This window comes from Dendropsophus ebraccatus, chromosome 11 (assembly GCF_027789765.1).
Source record: "Dendropsophus ebraccatus isolate aDenEbr1 chromosome 11, aDenEbr1.pat, whole genome shotgun sequence".
Lineage (NCBI taxonomy): Eukaryota > Metazoa > Chordata > Amphibia > Anura > Hylidae > Dendropsophus > Dendropsophus ebraccatus.
In genome coordinates this window covers 90,987,105-91,014,054 of record NC_091464.1, presented here as the reverse complement: position 1 = coordinate 91,014,054, position 26,950 = coordinate 90,987,105, and the positions used below count along the sequence as shown (strand labels likewise).

The following is a 26,950-nucleotide window of genomic DNA, read 5'->3' as shown; positions in this document are numbered from 1 at the left end:
AATGCTGCCTCTGGCCACAAGAGACAATGGCAGGGCTGGGCGCTAGCTACCATGAAGGCAGATCACGAGCCCTATAGCATTTGCTTGGTCTGCCTTCATGGTATCTACACCACTGGCTGCACAGTCCTCTCTATTCCCTCCCTGCAGTCTTCTCTGTGATCATAGAGAGAACTGTGTGGTCTTACAGTTACAGCTGCACAGTCTTGTCTTCTCTTTTCCTTCTCTGCACTCATCTCTATGATCATAGCGAGCACTATGTGACCATACAATTACAGCTGCACAGTCCTCTCTATTCCTTCCCTGCACTCATTTCTTTGATCAGTAAACAGAAAATTGAACAATACTCAGCCTGTCACAGCCTGGACGGTGCCTGGGCCTAGTGGGGTGGGTTACCACTGGACCCCTAATATGCAGCAATAATACTTCTGTCCTCATCAGGGATCTTAAAATTAACTCTTTGACTGACGTAAACCACCAGGCTTCCGTACCTTAACCCTTGCAGTGTCCTAGACCACCTTTTACATGGGTCAATTATCAGGACAATAATTGTTCCATGTAAAAGTGTAAGTGATCAGCCGAGGAGTGGGAAAAGGCCTGATCTCCGGGTGATTGCATTTGTTGTGCACTGTGTACACTGAAGATGTGCAGCCAACAGCATAATATATTTAAATGGCCACATAAACGATCCCGCCATCTTTTTTTTGCGGCCCTGCAGCACAATTAATTGTGCATTCTGACGGCACTGCAAGCAAGTTTGTGGCTCATCTATGTACATGCATGGCCCCATATCAGGCCATGTAAAAGGATACTTAGTCCACAGATAAGAAGTGATATACCACCTTTCTGTGTGGTTCCTTGTTTTCCATTAAATTCAATAGAAAAGTTTTTAAAGCGATTGGAAAGCCGATGCTGCAGTCCATTTTTTGAACCGCGGCCAGGTTCCCATTGATTCTAACAGAGCCACGTCTTAGAGGGAGGGGGGATTCCTCCCACTGGGGGCGGCCTGGCCCGCCTCCAGTGCTTCAGCCCCAGCCCAGTACCCGTGGATAGAACGGCGCCATACATGGGAACCGGGCCGCAGTTCAAAAAATGAACCGTGGCACTAGCTTCCCTGCACCGGCGCCGATCTATCCGTGGGTCATGTTAAAGCAAATGTACCTGATGGTACATTCGCTTTAAAGATTTTACGTTTTTAGTTTCCATGGGAAAAAAAAACATGTATTTTTAAGCAATGTGAACAATATGTCCTAATGAGCATAAGAGATGGCTGTTTCATTGGTTTATAAAAATGAAAAAACTCAGTTTTTGGTGCGATAGTATGTAAAATGTGTAAGAGGGTGTCATTTTTACTGTCTGTACTCTGTCTCCCCCCCCCACACACACTCTATAATTGAAGTATTCAAGGTTCTGCATATATCTACATGTGAAGAGCCAATACACATGAACGTTCATCTCATGAGTAGGGCGAGGAAATGTAAGCTGCTGTCAGACAACTAAGGTGGTGACTTATCTCCCTGAAAACTAAGGGGTCAGGCATTTAAAATCCAACATGTCCGACCCTTTCTAGCATCATTTGTTTGACTAGAGTTTGGAGGCCCTCATACACATTAGGGCTATGTTCACACTACGTAAGAGACTGGCCGTTCCGTGACGGAACGGCCGGTCTCTGGCCGGATCATCTCGGCCGCTCTCTTCACTGTGTGAACTGACAGGGTTTTCTGCGGCCGGAATTCACTGAATTCACATCATACGATGTGTTTACGCTCCGGCTGGGATCCCATTGAAAGTAAGGCATTGTTCCCCTGCACCAAAAGTACGTCCGTTGTTGCCCTCGGCAACAACGGCCATACTTTTACGTAGTGTGAACATAGCCAAATCAGGTTTGTCAAACTCACGGCCCTCCAGCTGTTGTAAGCTGCAATTTCCATCATGCTCCAATCATGATGGAAATTGTAGTCTTGCAACAGCTGGAGGATTGTGAATTTTACACTTTGAAATAGAGAGTTGGGTTGGTTCCACTAAAGCCAATCTTTTTTACTAAGGTATACACATTATGGCTATGTTCACACAACGTAAGTTCCGTGGGAATCACGGCCGTTGTTACAGAACTCTGCGACGCTAAAGATCATCCTGCCGGTATGATCTTTAATGAGACCTGCCGTTCTGTGACGTGGCCGGGTTACGGAACGGCCGGCCTTTTACGAGGTCTGAACATAGCCTATAGTTTTATATGTCTGTGCATGGTATTTGGAGAGTTGTGTTTGGCTAATCAGTTAAAGGGGTTCTACAGCAACAACAAAAAAAAAATCTTACAAATCAACTGGTGCCAGAGATTTGTAATTTACTTCTATTAGAAAAACTCCAGTCTTACAGTACTTATCAGCTGCTGTATGTCCTGCAGGAGGTGGTGTTTTCTCTCCAGTCTGGAGAGCAGGAGAGGTTTTCTGTGGGGATTTGCTACAGCTCTGGACAGTTCCTGAGATGGACAGAGGTTGCAGGAGAGAGCACTGTGTCAGACTGGAGAGAATACACCACTTCCTGCAGGACATACAGCAGCTAATAAGTACTGGAAGACTGGAGATTTTTTAATAGTAGTAAATTATATATCTATATAACTTTCTGACACCAGTTGATTTGAAAGAATTTTTTTTTTTTTTTTTGCTGAGTACCCCTTTACGTCTATATTATTCAGCACAGGTAAAACATTGAAGTGTTATCTGGTAGTACCCCCCTAGTATACCCCTAGATTGGCACAGGATCTTCAAGTTGTTACTTCTAAAGCAGCAAACTTTTTATTTTTGTAACAAGCCCAATGACTTCAAAGGAGTTTTCAACTATTTACCAGGAAGCACATTGCCTTCTTAAGAGGCTTAGTTTATTTTTTGATTCACCGCTCATTCATCAATAGCTCGTATAGGAGTCTTTTGTTGTGGTTAGCCAAAGTATGGAGGCTGCATGACTCACGTGGAATGTAGATTATCTCTCGGAAGAGTTAAACCCATGGTCTACAAAATGCAAACAGGGATATGCCATGTACGTCTTCCGGCATCCAACCTTGGTTCAATGTCTTCAAACGAGAGCTGAAACTTTTCTGCAGCCCTCGGATAGAATTAAACAAAATATCATGGACTATTTTCGATTGTTGACACTGGCTTTTTATTAAAAGCTGCTGAAAAATGGAGAGTAGCCTTTGGTATGGGAAATTTTGAAGCGATGCCCTGTTTTTGCAGCTGCTAAAGCGAACGTCACATAGTCAGATCAATGGCAGCATTGTGGCAGCCTGTCCTCGCTCCTGCGTCCGTTTCAGAGATGTACACGGTCATGTGAATTTCATTAGATTTATTGAGGGCAATGGTCCAAGCTATGGAAATAACTCCCCGTCCACTCGGTGCCGATCAGAGGTCCTGCATGACATGCGTGGGAAGAGGAGAAAAAGGTGAGAAGAGGCGAAAGTCATAGGAGAATACACAAGGCCCAGTCATGGAGACCTTCTAGAGTTAATAGTAAGGATCTCCTTTCCGGGTGATGAACCCCAAGACTTGAACTTTTTAGAACAGATGGTGCTTAGTAGTGTGCCCAACACCATTGCTTATAATATACATGATCTGTGCACCCCAACTGCTAAAGGTTGATAAATTCCAGTATCTACCTACACAATCTTCATAGTCAAAAGTGGGAAGTCGAGTTGTAACCTTGTAAATAACATAAAATTTCCTATGGGTGACAGCCATCTAGCCTTCACTGCATTTAGTAACATGATTTACAGAAAGCTCCATAGACATATACAGGAATAAATTGGGGCTTTCCTATATCATTACAAAATGTTACTGGGCATGCTCTTAGAGCCTTATTCCACGGGACGATTATCGTTCAGATAATCATTAAATCATTCGGAAGGAAACTATAATCGTTCGCTTGAATAGCAGTTAACGATTAAATGACGAAAGAGAAATCGTTGATCGACTTAATAAGACCTGGACTTATTTTTATCGTTGCTCGTTCGCATGGAATAAGACGTTTGGTCGTTCGCAGTAGCGACGAACGCAATAGCGATGACAAGACGACTGCAAGAACGATCATCAGTAACGATCATCGTTCCGTGTAAATGGGTGAACTCTTTCAGGTCGGTCGCAATAGCGGTCGTTTGAGATCGTTTAGCGTTAACGATTATGCGAATGATAATCATCCCGTGGAATAGGGCCTTTAGTGGTGGCTGAAAATAAAAGAAAGGTAAAGGTGCACCATAGGGTGATAACATACAGGACAATGTGTGAGGAATGGGGTGAGCTCAGTCAGACTCACCTATGAAAGTGCGTATATGGCATTGGAGCAGTCAAACTCTTGAAGGCATCAGATGTCCTAGGATTTCAGCCGGGAGATAAATGGAGGGTTTCCTATGTAGTGTCCAGAGGATCCGATGCAGAGTTGTCCTTGCGGCTGCGGTGCGAATTTAAAGCATCACTTAAGACAGGAGGATGTGCTGATAAAGGCTTCTTTATTCTGGATCAATAACACAACACGTTTCGGGGGTGCTAGGTCCCCTTTCCCAAGTGTATATGATGGCCATACACTTTCCATACCTGTTGATGGAAAAGTTCATTTGGTTAACAGTTATCTCTCCCAACCCTGATGTACGTGAACATTTGCAATGACTGAACTTCCATGTTTCCTGTATGGAAGTTCCTGTATGGCTACAGCCAGAATGCTTTGTCAGTAGCTCTTGATGTTGGGGGAGAGTCAGGAGGCAACTATAAACTTTAAATTGATACTTCACCCCCTGTGTGAGAAATTCTCTACACAGCTGTAAAGCCTAATTTCTGCAGTCTTCATACGTTACTTTATTATAGATTTCTTGTTGCTTGGTCCAGTGAAAAAGGTTTTTTTATTTCATTGGTGGAATGGGCTGACCTAGAAATCTAGGCCCCACCCTCTCTAGGTCGGCCCTTTCTAATGGCCACCAAGGGGGTGGGGCATAGACTGCGAGGATGTCACAGAGGGGTGGAGCCTGCAGCGCCAGTGAGGACAGGGCGAAGTGGTACAGCGTTTGTGAAACCCCATCCAGGTGGCCCAATCCACAAACAATAAAAGCATTTTTCACTGATTCAAGCACCAAGAAATCTATGATAAAGTGAGGTATGGAAACTGCAGAATTTAGGCTTTACAGCTGTGTAGAGATGTCCTCACACAGAAAGGGGCTGACAGTATCACTTTAAACCTCTGAGGAGGTCATCAGGTGCAGCCAACTTTGTCCTAAAGGTGTATGGGTATTTTAATTTACAATCTATGTTGTACTGGATAGACGGGAGGTTGAGTCTAAGGAATCCCACAAAGTAGCTACAGACTATGTTCTGGACATGGCAACCTGGGGATACAACTGGTAGTCACTAGTTTTGAGCTGAAAGTTCGGGTTCTGCAATGTTCATCCGTACCCGAACCCTCGGCTTTTGGCTCCTGGCATCTGGAGAAGTTGAATGCTGCTCTAGGGAGTCATATAAAACAGGGATATAGCTGTAGGCTTCGACCTATAGCCTAAGGCTGTATCCATGTTTTCCGTGACTCTAGGGCGGCATCCAAATTCTCCAGATGCCAGGAGTCAAATACTGAGGGTTTGGACAAGGGTTGCTGATCTCTAACATTACGCAAAGGTGGCTCGCCACTCGCAGTCACCAGTTTGAGGCAGTGGCACTGGGGATAGCAGTAACAGAGTATAGAGCAGAGGGAAGGGTGTGATAAATCGGAGAACACAGCAAAGGACATAGAGAAGATCAGGAGTAAGAACTAGGAATAGGACAACGGTTATCAGGTAAGAAATCCAATGAGAAGGATAGAAGCGAAATCCTACAACAAGCCAAGGTCAGAGCAAAAGCCTGGAACAATAGCAAGACCTGAATCTACAGAGCATGCTGTGAGGCCATTGGGACCAGGGCACTGATTTTTGGCTTGAAGAGATGTACTTGGAGGCATAGACAACACTTTGGCATCTTATGGACAAATCCATTGGATGTCAGGAGAAGACCACTTGTCCATAGACACACATAAAGTTGTGAAAGGAGAGTCAATGGTCCAGGGTCGCCCGTCTCCATGATTTCATAAAGCTGCCAGCTATTTCAGACCCTGACGTTTCGGTGAAGGTGAATTGTGACACTGTGAAATTGAACACAAAAAGTAATTTTATTGTTTGGAGTGGGTATTGATCAGCGATCTGTATGCAGCGTACACCGGTGTCCATCACTCTGCTGTCAGCTCTCAGTGACATTATCTGGATTTTTCCGTATCTCCTGGGTGATGTTGGATGATAATAAATATTGTCTCAGTATTCAGACTACCCCCCACTCATCCTTGTCTCTAATGTAGTCATACACCGAATTGTTCCATTTTCTATAGCATATCTGCATGTTACACACATTAGCGTGCTGCCGCAACCTTGGACACAATATCAGTAAAAATCATTTTCCTGATATAAAGCAGCTGAAAAGAAGAAGCATTGCGCCGTGTGCCGGGGTGTTTTACAATGTGTAATGTATGCTCTTACGTCTCTTGAGCGGGTATAATGTCATATGCGGTAGTGAATAATACCGCACTTTATTCCGTGGCCAAGGGTCTCATCTGCGCCGATTATTCGTCACTCATATCTGACATTTCACACCTTCTTTTTCTTCCCTCTCTTAGTCATACAGCAGCGATTCCGTGTGTGTATTGTTCCTTTTATTGGTGATCATTCAGTGGTATTACGTGTGAATCTCTCTTACAGTATGCCTGCCTATGCTGTATAAATAAACTCGTAACACCCGAGAATAAAGCCCATACACATCCAATGAGGAAACCTAATCAGACTAAACAATTATAAGACTCAGGGATTCTTCCATTTGCCACAGCTTGATGATCAGTGGGGCCCAACCTTTGGTAACCTCCAATCTTGAGAATAGCAGTTTGGAGACCCATGGCCTATCCTAAGGCTGGGTTCACACTATGTATATTTGAGGCTGTATTTGGTCCTCATGTCAGGTCCTCATAGCAACCAAAACCAGGAGTGGATTGAAAACACAGAAAGGATCTGTTCACACAATGTTGAAATTGAGTGGATGGCCGCCATATAACAGTAAATAACGGCCATTATTTTAATATAACAGCCGTTGTTTTAAAATAACAGCAAATATTTGCCATTAAATGATGGCCATCCACTCAATTACAACATTATGTGAACAGAGCCTTTCTGTGTTTTCAATCCACTCCTGGTTTTGGTTGCTATACAGCCTCACAAATACAGCCTCAAATATACATAGTGTGAACCCAGCCTAAGGGTGTAAAAGAAAACCCCTTCAATATGGGGGTACAAATAATCATCTCTCGACCATTTTGAAAGACCAGCTACAAAGAGTGTCTCTCGTACTGGAGGACACGTCCTGTTAAATGGATGCTGTGTTATGCACAGTATATCCCGTGGTGGCGCTGCAGAGAAGTTGAGCACTTACGGTCAGGTTTCCCTGCAGATCACTGGAGGTCCTAGTTCTGGATCCCCTCATTTTCGGTAGGAAATGGGGGCTTAAATGTGCTTTTTTTTTGTAATACCTTTTAGGATGTGCACATGACTCCCTTACTGTCCAATTGCCTATTTCCTTTCTCTTACCCTTCCTTACCATTATTTTGATATATTTTTATCCTTCGTGTTCCCGTCTGTAGCCCGGTGCGTTCAATACCTTCATTGAGCTGTGAGATGTCTTTTAAAGATACAAGTGAATATCGGAGGAGCAGGAGATAGAAGTCTCCTCAGGATACAGGGGTATTACTGTAGTAGCTCCGTGAGTCTGGCCAGCCTGCAGGCGATGAGGAGATGCATGTGATTAAAGCATAGTGTCCGCTCAATGAAAGAGCTGGAGGAGCCAAGACAATAATCCCGGGAGGCCGAGCAGATGGCACAGGACCCTTTTTATTGACCGAGTGCTGCTAAAGGGCAGGATTTACACTTCTGGAAAATGTGCCTTTTGTGTAAGTTTTAATGTAAAAGCGGCGCTCGTAGGCTGAGCACAATTCACCGTACACATGGTAATACGAGCGCCGCACCTTACACATGGTTCAGGACAGAGCTAACTTAGAGGACCTGCCTCTTTCTATACACATTCTCTATGATACTTATTGATCATTTTTATGTATATTGCCCCTGAAATGTACCGGAGTATACCTTGTGTAACAGTTCTCTTCAAGGAGAGTGTAAGGCATGCAGAGACCTGTCAGCCATTCATTCTCCACTGGGAGTTTTGGGTAAAAAGATATGCAAAGTAGCTCCCTCCCAGAAGCCAAATAACTTGCTCTCTGCTGCCACCTATTGGAGGTGGCATTCCTGCAAGTCAATGACTTAAACATGGCTGGGGATTTTAATAGCTAAATCTGTAGATGCTGTTTTAGGGTTGTTGCTTCTCTTCAGTGCAGAGCAGGGTGCTGGCAGCAAGCACAGAGGCGACATTGTGAGACTAAGGGCCAGGTCACACAGAGTAAAACTGGCGGAATTCTCCGCCACAGAATCCCTACTGGCAGTCTATGGGAGGCTTGTGCGCCTTCTCCTCCACACAAATGAATGGACAGGTCAGTTTTTCCAAACAGATAGGTGCGGAGAGAGGAGGCACGCGAGCCTCCCATAGACTGCGAGTATGACACGGAGGCAGGTGGGATTCTGCGAATTCCGCCAGTTTTACTCCGTGTGCTGGGCTGTATATATATAATGGTATGCTGGGCTGTATATATATATATATATATATATATATATATATATATATATATAATGGTATTATGTTGGGCTGTATATATATAATAGTATGCTGGGCTGTATATATATATAATGGTATGCTGGGCGGTGTATATATAATGGTATGCTGGGCTGTATATATATATATATATATATATAGTAATGGTATGCTGGGCGGTGTATATATAATGGTATGCTGGGCTGTATATATATATATATATATAATGGTATTATGTTGGGCTGTATATATATATAATGGTATGCTGGGCTGTATATATATAATGGTATGCTGGGCTGTATATATGTATATATGATGGTATTATGCTGGGCTGTATATATATAATGGTATGCTGGGCTGTATATATATATATATATAATGGTATGCTGGGCTGTATATATATAATGGTATGCTGGGCTCTATATTTATATATACTGGTATGCTGGGCTGTATTTATATAATGGTATGCTGGGCTGTATATATAATGGTATGCTGGGCTGTATATATATATATATATATATATATATATATATATATATATATATATATAAATAATGGTATGCTGGGCTGTATATATAACGGTATGCTGGGTTGTATATATAATGGTATGCTGGGCTCTATATTTATATATACTGGTTAGCTGGGCTCTATATATATATATATATAATGATATGCCGGGCTAAATAAATATATATATATATATATATATATATATATATATATATATTTGTTATATTATATTATATATATTATATGATATATTTATAGAGAGAGAGGGGGAGATTGTGATGCCGCTGTATAGAGCTCTAGTGACATCACATCTGGAATACTGTGTCCAGTTCTGGAGACCTCACCAACAAAAGGATATTGATGAAGTAGAACAGATCCAAAGACAGGCTACAAAAATGGTGGAGAGTGTCGGGCATAAAACATATCAGGAAAGACTTAGGGATCTAAATCTGTATAGTGTGGACGATACAAGGGAAAGGGAGGACATGATGGAAACCTTTATATATGTTACAGGAGGAAGAAGGGAAAGGGAGGACATGATGGAAACCTTTATATATGTTACAGGAGGAAGAAGGGAAAGGGAGGACATGATGGAAACCTTTATATATGTTACAGGAGGAAGAAGGGAAAGGGAGGACATGATGGAAACCTTTATATATGTTACAGGAGGAAGAAGGGAAAGGGAGGACATGATGGAAACCTCTATATATGTTACAGGAGGAAGAAGGGAAAGAGAGGAATGATGGAAACCTTTATATATGTTACAGGGGGAAGAAGGGGAAGAGAGGACATGATGGAAACCTTTATATATGTTACAGGGGGAAGAAGGGAAAGGGGAGACATGATGGAAACGTTTATATATGTTACAGGGGGAAGAAGGGAAATGGGGGACATGAATGAAACCTTTATATATGTTACAGGAGGAAGAAGGGAAAGGGGGGAATGATGGAAACCTTTATATATGTTACAGGGGGAAGAAGGGAAAGAGAGGACATGATGGAAACCTTTATATATGTTACAGGAGGAAGAAGGGAAAGGGCAGACATGATGGAAACCTTTATATATGTTACAGGAGGGAAGAAGGGAAAGGGGAGACATGATGGAAACCTTTATATATGTTACAGGAGGAAGAAGGGAAAGGAAGGACATGATGGAAACCTTTATATATATTACAGGAGGAAGAAGGGAAAGGGCAGACAAGATGGAAATCTTTATATATGTTAGTTACTAAATAGAGTTCACAAGGGAAGTGTTTTTAGAAAAATGAACTCAAGAACAAGGGGACACAGTGAGAGGTTACTGGGGGAAAGATGGGAAGCAACGTGAGAAAATATTACTTAACTGAAAGATTAGTAGATGCTTGGAACAAACTTCCAGCAGATGTGGTAGGTAAATCTACAATAAGTGACTGTAACCTGCCTTGTATATACAAATATCTATCCTAAGATAATAAAAGAAATACTAATAGGGCCGACGAGATGGAGCGGGGGGCCTTTATCTGCCGACAATCTTCTATGTTTCTATAGGACTATGGGCCCTCGTAGGCTTTTGCTCTTATTTGACTGATTTTTACAATTTATCTCTTTCTCTGTGTATTTTTGTTGCTCTTTTTAGCTCAATAAATAAATAAATAATAAAGGTATCTTATACAGAAGTAAATTTTTCCGCTCAGCACCAAAGCCCAGAAAATAGAGGAAGGAAGTCTGTAACTTTACCAGCTCCCAAGACAATACCAGAACATTCTTTAAAGTCGAGGAGAATAGATGAAATCACATGTCACCTTCTTGTTTCACTATGGAAATAAGTAAAAATCCACTTCTGCTCCAAAACTCCTCGTAAATGTAAATTAAAGGGGCACCATGACGGAAATGGAGATGATGTGTATGTGATGGGACCTTACACTGTGTCATAGGGTTATTTATCTCTGTATATTGTAGCAGAAGTATGATCTCTGCTCCGGTGAACGCGTGCAGCTGTAGTGCTTCATCCTCCGCCTTCAGCCTTGTAAATTCTCGTTTGTGTTGTGCTACAAATAAGAGGTAGCTGCATTATTACTAAATGGCTATTTTATAGTTATAGTTTTATCTGCGGTATATCACATCCTCTGTATCCTGAGCCCCACTGCAAATAGTAATGTGGACAAGTAAAATCACTGCGTATCTCCAGATTGCCGTACAGGACTCTTAAAGTGCCATTCCAGGAGCTTCAGATAGAGCATTGCATCAAGAAAAATGTTTCTATTATAATCCTCCTCTTCCCAGGTTACTTTCTATGCATTTTTATCCACGTACAATGGCTGAGGGCCATTATTTAGCAGCAGTGAGATGACTGGCTTTTCTTTGTTTTATAGTAATAAATTAGCCCCAAACAAGTCATCGGTATACACATCAGGTGATGAAGAGGAATATACTCCCTGGGTTTTGTTATTTCAAGATGACCACTACCTCCTTACCTAGATTTCTCTTTATAGATTGAGTACAGATAGTGCCATCTTCTTGTCACTCCATGTATAGGATGTAGGCATAGATAGTGCTTGGTACTGCTTCCCTGTGGAGGATGTAAGATAGCACAAGTAGTGCTACTTTGTGGTATGACATGTAAGTATAGATCGCAATGGTTACCTGTAAATTATGTAGGCACAAAAAGTACTGTCATCCTGTGAATTATCTATCAATGGATAATGCAGTTTCCCTGTTAATTATGTAAGCACACATAGCACTGCCTCCTTGTCTCTACCTGTAAATGATATACGGTAGATACAGATATTACTGCCTCCCGGTCTCTTCTTGTAAATGATGTACTGTAGATACTAATAGTATATCTTACCTGTCTCCTCCTGTAAATGATAGTACTGCATCCCTCTCTCTACATGTAAATCATATAGTGTAGATATAGTACTGCCTCCCTCTCTCTCTACATGTAAATGATATAGTGTAGATAAAGATAATACTGCCTTCCTGTCTCTATCTGTAAATTATTTACTTTAGATACAGATAGTACTGCCTCCCTGTCTCTACCTGTAAATTATATACTGTTAATACAGATAGTGCTGCCTCCCTGTCTCTTCTTGTGAATGATATACTGTAGATACTGATAGTATATCCTCCCTGTCTCCTCCTGTAAATCATAGTGCTGCCTTCCTGTCTCTACATGTAAATGATATAGTGTAGTTACAGATAGTACTGCCTTCCTGTCTCTACATGTAAACTATATACTGTAGATACAGACAGTACTGCCTCCCTCTCTCTACCTGTGAATTTCTATACTGTAGATAAAGATAGTAATGCCTACATGACTCTTCTTGTAAATGATGTACTGTAGATACAGATAGTACTGCCTCCCTCTCTCTACCTGTAAATTATATACTGTAAATACAAATAGTACTGCTTTCCTGTGTCTACATGTAAATTATATACTGTAGATACAGATAGTACTGCCTCCCTGTCTCTTCTTGTGAATAATATACTTTAAATACAAGTAGTACTGCCTGCCTGTCTCTGCCTGTGAATGATAGGTACAGATAGTACTGCCTCCCTGTTTCCCTTGTCTGATACTCCAGCTGTCTTATATAGTATAGACTTATAACCATGTAAATCCGGAGCATCAGCTGTGATGGTGGCTATTGACACCTATGTAACTGTGTAATACCTGGATCTGAGTAGGCTGCAGACAGGAGGACAGGGTGGGCAGGTGTGTATACAGCTTTAGGCACACTTATTTACCGGGATGTTGGTCACTCGTGATCCCAAATGCTTCAGGTAAAGTGGGATAGCCGAAAGATTTAACCATAAACCATTGCTCATGGTGTGATGCACCTGCTACAAAACATGTCTGCAACAGCTTGATCCCAGTCTGAGGGGGTTCTGATCAATTCTTCGCTGCATTGACTCACCCCAGTCGTGATTCATCTCCTGAAGAACTTGTTTGTAAGTGACGGCCCTAATGTACGAGGCAGAGAAAAGAGCAAGGGCATGGAAATGTGGAGTCTGTTTAGTCATAGGAGACACATCCGCTGTGATGTCATCAGGAGAAGTGACATCAGAGAAGAGGCTTCCCTGTCTCATCTCCAGAGCTTTGTATAAAGAGGTAGGGATCCAGGGGAGAATCAGTGCCGAGGTGCAGCGTCTACCACAAGATAGAGAAGTACAGACGTTGTAGTTCCCCATGTGTTGTATGGCAGAAATAGCTTTTTTGACAAGAGACTGTAAATGATTGAATCTCTACAAGACAATGACCATGGACCCTCCATGTGTATCTGAGATAGATTCACCCACTGACCATACCAAATAATGGGGGGGTCTGTAGATGACACTGTGTTATGGGGGGATCTGTAGATGACACTGTGTTATGGGGGATGTGTAGATGACACTGTGTTATGGGGGATTTGTAGATGACACTGGGTTATGGGGCGATCTGTAGATGACACTGTTTTATGGGGCGATCTGTAGATGACACAGTTTTATGGGGCGATCTGTAGATGACACTGTGTTATAGGGGGTATGTGTAGATGACACTGTGTTATGGGGGGATCTGTAGATGACACTGTGTTATAGGGGGTATGTGTAGATGACACTCTGTTTTGGGGGATTTGTAGATGACACTGTGCTATGGGGGGATTTGTAGATGACACTGTGCTATGGGGGGATGTGTAGATGACACTGTGCTATGGGGGGATGTGTAGATGACACTGTGTTATAGGGGATGTGTAGATGACACTGTTATGGGGGGATCTGTAGATGACACTGTGCTATGGGGGGATCTGTAGATGACACTGTGTTATGGGGGATCTGCAGATGATACTGTTTTATGGGGGGATCTGTAGATGACACAGTGTTATGGGGGATGTGTAGATGACACTGTGTTATGGGGGATCTGTAGATGACACTGTGTTATAAGGGATTTGTAGATGACATGGTTATGGGGGATCTGTAGATGACACTGTTATTGAGGGTTCTGTAGGTAACACTTTTATGGGGGATCTGTAGATGACACTGTGTTATAGAGGCTCTGTGGATGAGACTGTGTTATGGGGGATGTGTAGATGACACTGGGTTATAGGGGATCTGTAGATGACACTGTGTTATGGGGGTATGTCTAGATGACACTGTTATAAGGGATTTGTAGATGACACTGTTATGGGGGATCTGTAGATTACACTGTTATTGGGGGTTCTGTAGGTAACACTTTTATGGGGGATTTGTAGATGACACTGTGTTATGTGGGATCTGTAGGTGACACTGTTATGGGGGATTGGTAGATGTTATGGGGGTATTCCGTATATATTATAAAATCACTATTGATCTGATGTCCTCCGTATGTGTAGATAACACTGTTATGGGAGATCTGTAATTGATATGGGGGTATCCTGTATATATTATAGAATCACTATTGATCTCATGTCCTCAGTGAGGAGCGCTGGATTTGCATCAGACATAATGAGTAAGATTTACTAGTGCAATTACTAATGCAATCTGGCGTAATTGCAATATAAATGGCAGAGAATTTCTGCAGAGCCGCTGCCAGGACTCAGACAACATGTGTAATTTGCATCGGAGAAGTGAGCACAACCATCTATTTTCTGATATTGTTGAGCAGTGTCCCCACCAGCTAGTGGCCCACCCACGGATACCGTGCACGCGGCTCTAGACACCAGCGGCAGGAGCCCCCGACCATGGCTCACGTACTGCAATACTTTCGGTAGTTTTTCCAGCCACAGTCACCAGTAGGTTTAGTAGCCAGACCTTATGATTATCAGTCACCGTCATGGGGGCCGTACTGGATACAGAGCTGCAGTAACATCATAACCAAATACCCGAGAGATCTGTGCAATTATTTCCAATTGCACATCCATCATAATTCATATAGTGCACGGGTGTTGTACTCTGGTGGGGTATCTTCATAATGGGATCAGAGATTTATCCATTCCTCACTTACTGAGGCAGCACACATTTCAGAATGAAGTAGGGAAAACGTGCACCTCATCCTAATCACTTTTGCCCTTGTGTTCGCTCTTCTTAAAAATGCATTTGCTTTCTGAAGTTGCAAACCCTGTTCCAGCACCGTGTTCTTAAGATTTCACGACTGACTCCTCCGCTCTCAAGATCAGGCAAGAGCATTGCAGAGATTTTAGCAGAAGAAGCGTCTCAGTACTTTACTTCAATTGGAAAAATCGTGGAGCCGATGGCGTCGTGGAGAGGGAACGTACCATTTGTAAGATATCGCAGGTGTTACCCCTCCAGACCACATGTACTCTCATCCAGTTTAACACCCCATATATTTTATTTGCAGAGAAAGGTGACCTTCAGGTCCACCCCTGTTGTTTGCACACGTTATGGACGCTACTCTTAATTTGGCCCCCAATACCTGTGAGGGAGCTGTGGTTGCTGATGGTGCTTGTCTCAGAATTTCCACACCTTTTTTGCTTAAACTTTGCTAAATTCTCCAAAAAACTGCGACAGAGCTGCATAGGTGAGTAAGTTCTCACATCAGAATCCAATGTGTGTTTCTGCAGCATATTGGTGCACTCCAGCTGTTGCCATACCCTACTTCTTATCATGCCTGGGTGGGCACCCTTTGGCTGTGCGCATATTATTGCCTTTTCTACTATTTGTTGGGCTAGGTTTGCACTGCGATTTTCTTTGTCTTCTTTTTAAGTGTATAAAGCTTATATGTTAAATGGAAACAAAAATGTGATGTGAACATGTCCTTAAGGGGGTAGCTCAAAAAAAAAAATGTTTCTTTCAAATCAATTGGTGCCAGAAAAAGCCATCAGTTTGTAATTTACTTATATTAAGAAAATCTTAAGTCTTCCAGTACTTTTTCTACTGTTCTGGACAGTTCCTGACATGGACAGAGATGGCACTAGTTTGTGGCCACCAGTGACTGAGATATCTTTGGGGAAAAAAGGGACCCTTAGGGTGGGTTCACACTACAGAATTCTCGCAGATAATATCTGCGGAATTGCGTTGGCTGTCCGCGCGCAAGGCCGCGCGCCTTTCCGCCGGCTCCATAGACACCATTCTATGGGCCGGCATATTCCGCTATCCGCCGAAAGAAGTGACAACACCATTCTATGGGCCGGCGTATTCCGCTATCCGCCGAAAGAAGTGACATGTCACTTCTTTCGGCGGATAGCGGAATATGCCGGCCCATAGAATGGTGTCTATGGAGCCGGCGGAAAGGCGCGCGGACAGCCGACGGAATTCATTATCTGCGAGAATTCCTCAGTATGAACCCACCCTAATTTTTAAAGCCAAAGACAGGAATGGATTTGAAAGGAGGATAGATTCCAGTCTTGCCTTTATGACCTGTTCTCTGTTTATAGCCTGTTCCTGGCTTTGGCTTCAAAGATCTGTCAGATAAATCTCTCTGTGTAAACGCACCACTGTGACACAGTAAACGTGCTGTGACTCTTTACCCCCGAAGAACAGCTCTAAAGTCTTGCCCACTAGGTGTCTTACATCTCTACAATCTGCTGTTCACTGCCTGTTGTCAGGGGATATTTGTCTCGAGTGACAGCTAGATCAGGAGAAATCACAGGACGTAGGGGTGGGGATTAGTTTGTGCTCAGTACAGGATCAGCGCAGTTAGGTCTCATGTACAAATCCATAATTTTTCTCGTAATTGCAGGCCAGACTACAGACAAGCATTGTCCGCAATGCATAGACCTCTACATAGACAGATAGTGATCTGTGTTGCAATTTTGGGTTCATTCTAGGACCTGAATTTTTTTTTTCCCCGCCAAGGATCACAGCCGTAACAAGTACGGTGCCATTGAAATGTATGTGTCGGTAGTAATGTCCGTAATAACAGGCCGCATTATAGACACAAAGGTAAATCAAGGCTTTCTTCTCATCTCAGCATCCATCTCAAGTTCAAGGCTGGGTTCACACTATGTATATTTGAGGCTGTATTTGTGAGGCTGTATAGCAACCAAAACCAGGAGTGGATTGAAAACACAGAAAGGCTCTGTTCACATAATGTTGTAATTGAGTGGATGGCCATCATTTAATGGCAAATATTTGCTGTTATTTTAAAACAACGGCTGTGGTATTGAAATAATGGCCGTTATTTACTGTTATATGGCGGCCATCCACTCAATTTCAACATTGTGTGAACAGATCCTTTCTGTGTTTTCAATCCACTCCTGGTTTTGGTTGCTATGAGGACCTGACATGAGGACCAAATACAGCCTCAAATATACATAGTGTGAACCCAGCCCAAAAGTGTACTGCTATATGTCTACAGTATTTCCTTCTACCTCCTCCCTTTAACATCCTAGAAGCAGCAATAGTAACTGTTCAGTGCTTAGTGTGATCACACTGTTTTTTTTCCCTTTCTGTTCACATATTACCGGTGCATCAGTAGCCTCCATTCCCTCAACACACATCATCTATAGTACTATAATGTTTAAATCACCCCTGAGCACTGTGCTAGTTTGTTCATTGCCATGCCCTTCTTTCAGCACTACATCATAGCATAGCAGCGAGGAGTATGTACTGTGATGTGATTGGCCAGAGAAATCAGGGAGGAACCTGGCACACAGCCCAGTCCTGGTCCTGCTACCTTAAAGGGGAACAAACTATCAGCAGGTTAGACCTTTCTAACTTGCTGATATGTCCCTATAGCACAGGAGACACAGAGGAGGATGATAGGTCTCTTACCTCCCTTCTCTGCGCTGTTCCTGTTTAATTAGTAGTTTGCTCTACGACCGTTAGGAGCCTTGGGGCACCCAGTAGGAGCACTGCCCAACCCTGTAGTGCCGATCCACCTCGAACAGCCCAACCCTTTCCAATGATAATGAATGGAGCGGGCCAGATCAGAGCTATGGGGGTGGGCAGTGCTTCTACCTGGTGCCCCAGTGCTCCTAGCGGTCTCACTGGTCTGGGTAGAAAATGACTAACGACACCAGAGCGGCACCGAGGAGGAAGATAAGAGATACACCTTCCTCCTCAGTCCCTCCTGTGCAATAGGGACATATCAGCAGGTTATGGTGCGTTTACACAGAGAGATTTATCTAACATCTTTGAAGCCAAAACCAGGAACAGACTATAAACAGGGAACAGGTTATAAAGGACAAACTGTGATTTCTCCTCTTTTCAAATCCATTCCTGGCTTTGGCTTTCAAAATCTGTCAGATAAATCTCTGTGTAAACACAGCATTAGATTTGTCTAAAATGGAGAGAATGAGGAATATCTTTGCCAGTGGAGAGAACTCTAGAGGGCAATGAGTGCAGTCAAATCACCTTGTCACTACTCCAAAGGGTTAATCTGATTTAACCAGGCAGAATTTCTATTGACAATACTGCTTAAATAATGGTAACACCCAGTTGTCAGTTTATTCATACATTTCCAGGAGTAATAACAGAGGGATAGAACATGACAGAGCCCAAAGATGAGCAGCCGTGATTGGAGATCTGATCTACTGGTATTCTGTAGAATCCATTCACAGTTTTTGATCCTTTTCTGTAGGGTTGGATCCGTATCTCCGACCCTGGACCCCGCAGCCCATTGGCTTTGTATACTTTGCAGCGGCAGACCTCCTCATATAGTCTCTTTCTTAGCTCTGGTACATCGACATATATAGTCTTTTCTGAAGGAATTGGCAGCTGCATTAAACATGTTGACATTTGAATTTATGATTTGAGTCGGATTCCAGGATTTCTGAAGATTCAAAGGAACACGTTTGAGAACCTTCTGTTCCTTGTAATCTGACCGTTGGCGTTCAGGTTTTTTTTCTTCTCTCTTTTATGTATTTTGGCGTTCTCAATAAGAGTTAACATTCGATAAAGTTACAGTTGTTTTTTTTTTTTTTGAGAAAATATAAAATAGCGTGCGGTCAGGGTTCACTGTGGAGTGGACACTGGGGGAGTCATATCGTACAGATTTTGGGAAAGGTGCCGCATATAACAGGGCTGAACTTAGCTCAGGTTACACCACTTCACCGTTAGAGACGGAGCCAAGATGGGATAATACCCCCAAGGGTTTGGCCATGGCCAGACACATCCAGTGGATGACATATCATATATTCCATTCATCTGTATATAGACTTAAAGCTGCGGTTTACGTAATACATTAGCTATGCTGTAAATGGTAAGAGGTGCAATCCAAAATGACTGTAAAAGGGGTTGTTCACCCCAAAATAAAACTTCTTACAAATTATCTGGTTGCAGCGCAAAACAGAGATTTGTAATTTATTTCTATTAAAAAATCTCCAGTCTTCCAGTACTTATCAGCTGCTGTATGTCCTGCAGGAAGTAGTGTATTCTCTCCAGTCTGACACAGTGCTCTCTGCTGCCACCTCAGTCGATGTCAGGAACTGTCCAGAGCAGCAGCAAATCCCCATAGAAGACCTCTCCTGCTCTCCAGAATGGAAAAAGAAACCACTTCCTTCAGGACATACAGCAGCGTATAAGTACTGGAAGACTGGAGATTTTTTAATAGATGTAAATCACAAATTTCTGGCACCAATTGATTTAAAAGAAATTCTTATTGGTGAACATCCCCTTTTAAGGAGGAGAAAAAAAAATAAATGTATCAAAAAAAATATGCATCTCATTGGCGCCATGTAGAGACCACAGTCTATTATAGTCATTACTCCCTGATGGAGAAACATAATGTTATCCCTGTAATCACTTGAAGGATAAAAAACAGCTAAGGAGTGATATGTTCTTTTTATTTGGCTTTCATACCGATACCTGGTTCGGAAATCATTGAGTCATTGGATCAAGCTTTGGCCACAGTGTACGAGAGACTTTTAGCAAATACGGTCCATGGAAACGGAGACGAGATGTGACCAGTGCTCTGGTAATAAGGACTGATGGAGCGGCCGTAGTGGAGTATGACTGCCAATCAGCTGCCAGGGGGTGCTACAGCTTTCAGCCAAAACAAACTTTAAAGGGAGTAACAAACATAGGCCCTGCAAAGTATATATTGCAGTGTATTATAGTGGTGGCATAGTATAGCATGGTTAACTTTTGAGAGTGTTATTTTGGCTGCTCTTTTTTTTTTTACAGCATAATGACACTTGGGGTCCAGCATAGTGACACGCTGACACTTGGGGTACAGGATAGTGACACGCTGACACTTGGGGTACAGGATAGTGACACGCTGACACTTGGGGTACAGGATAATTACATTTGGGGTACAGGTTAGTGACACGCTGACACTTGGGGTACAGGATAGGGACATGCTGACACTTGGGGTACAGGATAGTGACACGCTGACATTTGGGGTACAGGTTAGTGACACGCTGACACTTGGGGTACAGGATAGGGACATGCTGACACTTGGGGTACAGGATAATGACACTTGGGGTACAGGATAGTGACACTTGGGGTACGGTTACACGCTGACACTTGGGGTACAGGATAGTGACACGCTGACACTTGGGGTACAGAATAATGACACGCTGACACTTGGGGTACAGGATAGTGACAAGCTGACACTTGGGGTACAGGATAATGACACTTGGGGTACAGGATAGTGACACTAGGGGTACAGGATAGTGATACTGACACTTGGGGTACAGGATAGTGACACTTGGGGTACAGGATAGTGATACTGACACTTGGGGTACAGGATAGTGACACTTGGGGTGCAGAATAATGACCCCACCAGGCTATATCTAATAATCTAAACCTTTGGGGTGTCTGTGCATGTAATACTTCTATGTGACACTTTTGGATTCCATTACGATACGATGCTGAGCTCTGCCGCCTTGTAGCCGTTATAAATTGCTTAGATCCAGATAAGTATAAGCTATGGACCCTCCTCTTACATGTCCAGCATGCCCTGGTTTTGTTATCCGGTCGCTGTGTTTACCTCGCACACATGGCTTTCCGCCAATTGACAGTGAAAGGAAAAATAGTTGTAACCCAGGGCAACAAGTCATCTACATAGTGAGTATACGGGGAGATGTGTTGTTGGTTTTCGTTACATTGTGGTGTTGTTTTTCTCTTACTATTTAGAGGAGCGCGATGATTAAATCCCATAAAATGTAGCTGAGCCTTCGTAACGGTAGAAACAATGACGGATTGAGGCAGAAATCAGGCCGGTGGCCGTAGGTGAACCTTCCCAGCAGGACAATAATCCCTCGGAAATGTCCTCGGCCTCACTGGTTATTGCTTAATGAGTTCACACACTTTAAAGAGTCTCCGTGTTCTCTAAAATCTGATTATGCTTGTGTTGATCTGAACATTGCCGAGATCCTATAAGTCATTTCCATCACAGGAATGTCACAAATAACCCTTCTTTACGCTCCAGCCTTCTCTAGAACTCTTCACATTCCTTCATATATAACTTCTCCTGGGGAAAATAATGGGTCCTTCCCCGAAATATTTCCTGTCCTTCCCCAAATCCTTTAGTGGTAAAGCCAGCAGAGTGAATGAAGTGTTATTCCAAGTTGTTTCATCTGTCAAAGAGGTGTTAAAATGTTAAAATGCCTCCTCGCTCCCCCTCCCATTCCTATCCCTGCCTGATTGACAGCTGGAAGCTGAGCCCTTCCTCCAGATCTCGCACCTCCACACAATTTTTATGCATAGTGCAGGAATAAGATTTGGAGGCTGAGCCCTGGCTGTTGATCAAGCAGGGATAGGGATGGGAGGGGAAGTAAGGAGACCTTACAGCTCTCAGCACTTCAGAAGCTTGGGAACTCCTCTTTGACTCTTTGCACCAGAGAATAAAAATATTTTCTACATTCTGAAAGCACAGACTGATACATGAAAGGTACCATTTGTCTCCTTGTCACGTCAGCAGTTTAGAATGTGAGTTTTAGCTGATAGATTGTTTTTATGCGCCTATGCAGCTCTCAAGGTCATAAGCCCAGACTATTGGGATTCTTCTCAATGAATTACATTATAGAGAATGCCCCACCATAAAGGGCATGTATAAACAATGTATAAACAATGCTCAGCTAATTGAGTAGTCGATTCTGGAGTAATTTAGAGGGAATCTGCTGTCTGATAAGCCCTTTAAATTCTATGAGGGCAGCATAAACTATTGACAGAAATGCCGAACAGATCGGTGTGTTACTTACATCATTTTGTTCATCCGTTCCCCTAATATGCAGGAGAATAGGATTCTTGCCGCACCCCTCCCTCTGCCCTCCAGCTGCTGATAGACAGTTGACTGCCTATACACAGAATGGATACATAACTGCCAATCAGCAGCTGGTGGGTGGAGTTTTCTGCCTTTCATGAATATCCAGGACTACTGAGCTCATGCACATAATGGAGAGGACTACTTATTGTCCATGTTATTCAGGAGGATATCTCCAGATCAGCTGCACAGAAAAATGTAAGTAATACATCATTCTGTTCAGCTTCTCTGTCACTAGTTTATGCTACCCTGATATAGGACAGCAGGAACCTACTGACAGTGTCTCATTAATATAGAAACTAGAGATGAGTGAATCAATTCTGCAGGTTAGGTTAAGCTTGGTTGACTCTTGTTTTTTTTCAACCTTATCATCTATGCAACCAATTGAAGTTGACCCGATTTTGCAAAAAAAATTGTACTCTTCGTGATTAAATTTGTTCTGTCCCTTTCCCTGTACACAGGTGGTTTAGAGGTAGGTGCTGGTGCTATAGGCATTGCATTGGTGCCGTTCCCTGTTGCATGGGCACTCAGGGCACTTCTGAATGGGGATCTGAATCCATAACATATCTGACAGATTTACTGAATCAGATCTGAAAGGAATCTGGGGAGATTTCCTCATCTCTATAGACAACCTGTTGAATGTGACAGCATGTCCTGTTAAGATGCTGGTGGGAAAAGAAGAAAAACCACTTAGACACTTTGACTGGTTACCCCTCAGTTAAAGCGACACTGCATTCACCAACCCACCCCCCCAAAACCACAGGTTGGTCCATTGGAATAGAATATGTCCTTCCCAGACGTGTTGTTTAAAAGTCTGTGCCTGTACAAAATGATCTTTTAATCTGCAGCAGCTGAGTCAATGAGGCATGGCATAGACTGTCCGTGCCCTAGGCCTGTAATGCCTCTCCTTTCTTCCTCTCCACGCTCCTGGATTGCTCCTTTCCACGCAACCCCCTGGATTGCCCCTATTCATCACTTGTATAAACAGTGTGCATGCCACGCCTCATTGACTAGGCTGCTGCAGATTAAAAGATCATTTTTTACCCTAACCAGAGCACCGGGTTGGGAAGGATTATGGGGGCATTCACATGATCTCCACAAACTGTTTGTAGCACAGACTGTGTCCTGTGAAGCCGATCTCGGAGCTCCCCACACCATGATTAATTATGATGTTGGAAGCTCCAATACTGTTTTAATGTTTGCGCTAGTGTACTGTCACAGCCGTCTGATATGTGTACAGCCCTAGTGTACTGTGACAGTACACTACTGCGAAATTCTCAAATAGTATTGGATCTCCCAACATCATAATTAATCATGATGCAAGGAACTCTGAGATCCACTCCGCAGGACACTGTCCATTCTACAGACTGTTTGCGGAGATCGTGTGAATGCCCCCTTACTCTCATCACATAGACGGTACCAGCGGTTTGAAGGGGGGGGGGGGGGTGGATACAGTACCCCTTTAACCTTCATATAAAGGTAGAAAAGGTAAGGCCACAGTGCACTGCTTCTACTGTAGAACGGTGCTTCTCAATTCCAGTCCTCAGGCCTCACCAACAGGTCATGTTTTAAGGATTTCCCATACAAAGAGCAGCTGTGATAATACCTGATGCACTGAGTATAATTAATTTACCTGTGAAATACTAAGGAAATCCTGAAAACATGACCTGTTGGTGAGGCCTGAGGACTGAAATTGAGAAGCACTGCTGTAGAAGACCATTAGTTATAAAGCCTTCTCCATTGTGGCCAGTCTTTTATCTAAACATTGTGGGGGCGCTTTACCGATTTATCCCCCCCTCGGTTCAGCTTTTTTGTAAAATATAAGGTTTGTTCATCAAATTATTTAACCTGGAAAGTTTTGTGTCACTAACAAAGTGCCCCAAAGTCAGGTCTGAAACTCTAGGGTCCCCTAGGACTTGAATGCAGTCCGAGTCCAAGACCATTGGAGCACTTAGAAAGTATCATAAACATCTCCAGACAAAACTAATCAACAACCAAATCACATTTGTGCAGTATTACTGTAAGTTCCTTAATTTCTTTGGGGGCTTATTACTGGGATATGGTCTGGATTTCCTTCATTATAGACCCCCCCCCCCCCGCTCCAGCAGACATTGATCCTAGCGAGTGACCTCTGTAGTCTGTCCTGTGATGGCCCCTGTAATGACCTCTAGCTCCCCTTAATAATAAGTGCAGTCTCTCCATGCTTAGACCTCAGCACGGTGCACACAAAGGGTTAACTTGCAAAATTTTTCAGAAATCTGGAAGCTAATATTTATGTAAATGTGTTTTTTTCCAGTTAAGTGAGAGAATTAAGAGGATGTGCGTGAAGTGATGGGTGCACAGCTGTAGTATATTGTTTTCTTTTTCACGTGTGGTCTCACACCAATTTCACATTTTTAAATACGAGTCGATTTCAGATGCGAGGTAAATATGGCTGTTTATGTGAAGTGGGATGGAGCAGACTGTACTGTCACATAACAAACTGCTTACTCCCCCGAAACACTACACCTGCCATCTCGTCAGCACCATTAAAGGAGCCAGAACCTCTCCATAATGTCTCCTTATACATATAGGTGAAAATGGAGCCACAGATCAGATGCTCAGGATAAACAACCACAACAGTAACCCATCCCCTCCTCAATCCGCACCTCTGCTTATTCACAGTCTTCCTATTACTGGTTCTAGGACTGGGACCTCCTCTAACTGGTGCTAGGACCTCCTCCAACCGGTGCTGGGGCTGGGACCTCCTCAACTGATGCTGGGGCTGGGACCTCCTCCAACTGATGCTGGTGCTGGGACCTCCTCCTACTTGAGCTGGTACCTCCTCCTACTAGTACTGGGACCTCCTCTAACTGGTGCTGGGACTAGGAACTCCTACTGGTATTGGTACCTCCTCTTCCTAGTACTGGTACCTCCTCTTGCTGGTGCTGGGGCTGGGACCTCCTCCAACTGGTGCTGGGGGTGGGACCTCCTCCTACTGGTACTAAGACCTTCTCTTTCTGGTGCTGGGATCGGGAACTCCTCCTACTGATGCTAGTCCCTCCTCCTACTAGTACTGGTACCTCCTCTTACTGGTGCTGGGACTAAGAACTCCTCCTACTGGTACTGGGACCTCTTCATACTGGTGCTGGGACTGGGAACTCCTCCTACTGGTGCAGTGACTAGGACTTTCTCCAAGGCGTGCTGGGACTGGGACCTCCTCCTACTAGAGCTGGGCCTGGATGAGGCTCATATGAAGATGTACATTAACTCCCACCAAGGGCGGCGATTTCCCCCCCCCGCTCAAATTTTCCTCCTAGTCTTCTAAGATCCATAGTTTTTTAATATGAGGGATTATTATTTGCCTAACAATTTGTCGATTTTTTTATGCCGCCCTCTGTCTGCGTTCACACCAGCATAGTACACACAGCTGTCATCTCAGGTCATCGGAGCTGCAGCTTGGCTCTGGTTCACGGTATGGATGCGAAATGTGTCTGTATTATGTTAGTGAGAACTTATCCATATATTACCATATATTGTATAGTATACATACACTTTTATGTATTTATGTTTTAATTTGACCATTATCATATTCTGATCCCCTATATTTTCCTATCTACAAAGCTGCAGAGTGGGCTGTAGTTTGTACCATTGTGGGGTAAAAGGGGCTTCATTACATGTTATATGTTGTTAGGGTTTTTAAGGGAGGCATTTTAGGTCAATTTAGCATTTGGTATGTTTTGTTTTGTGCCATTCACTGTGTGGACTAAATGGCATTACATTTTATTGGCTTACATCTATCTTCACACAGTGATACCAGTTACGTTCCTTTTTTTTTTCTAACTTAAATTTTTAATATAATTAAAAAAAGGTGATTTAAAATTTTATTATGGGGTATTATTTTTATACTTCTTTACAATTTTTTAGTCAGGTGTACAAGTGAGTTCAATGGCTTATCCAGTACACTGCTGTATTGCAGTGCACTGTCGCTCTTTCAGTCTTGAACCCGCTGCTTACACCCGAACCCAATAGTTGACTTACATCAGATGTTAGAATATGGATAAAGTACATTTCTACCTCTTAGTTCTGTATAGTTGTGAGATTCTATGCTAGTTAATTTTCACAATATATCTTTACAGCTTCATATCCCCTATAATTATTTAGATGTACCCCATAACAGATGACTACTTATGGCTGCCACTAGATGGAGCCTAGGACCCCTCTGGATATAGCAGTATCCATTGTGCTCAGAAGCTGCCCCTAGTGGTGGCTGAAGGCAGAGACAATTTGACCTTTTACCTCTATGCCTAATCATGGGATTTAAAGCGCACAGAGAAAAATAATTTCAGAAGTGTAAAGAATGAAGGTTTTCATGCTGGCTGTCATGGCTGCGTCTGAGGACATGAATACATCTCTACTCTAATTTATATAACCAATATAAGAAACCTGAACATTCAGCGATATTTACATGTACACATGAACCTCCATTCTTTACACAGCCTGATGCATTCAGAGAATACAGAAACCATTCAGAGTAAATAACCTCACGGCTTCCTTTAAAGGGGTACAGCGAAAATCTTTTTCTTGTACATCAACTGGTGTCAGAAAGTTATATAGATTTGTAA

At 43.0% G+C, this 26,950-nt stretch overlaps 1 protein-coding gene and 1 long non-coding RNA gene across 10 annotated transcripts in view; one reads left to right on the top strand and one right to left on the bottom strand.

The window, feature by feature from the left end:
* Positions 1 to 26,950, top strand: part of ZBTB20 (zinc finger and BTB domain containing 20) — a 683,935-nt gene that overhangs the window by 110,162 nt on the left and 546,823 nt on the right. The window lies entirely within an intron of this gene.
* On the bottom strand, positions 3,204 to 13,228 carry LOC138768120 (uncharacterized). Its single transcript, XR_011358939.1, has 3 exons — positions 13,141 to 13,228; positions 4,303 to 4,580; positions 3,204 to 3,404 (listed from the first exon to the last, which is right to left on the bottom strand). It is a non-coding gene; the product is annotated as an uncharacterized lncRNA (long non-coding RNA).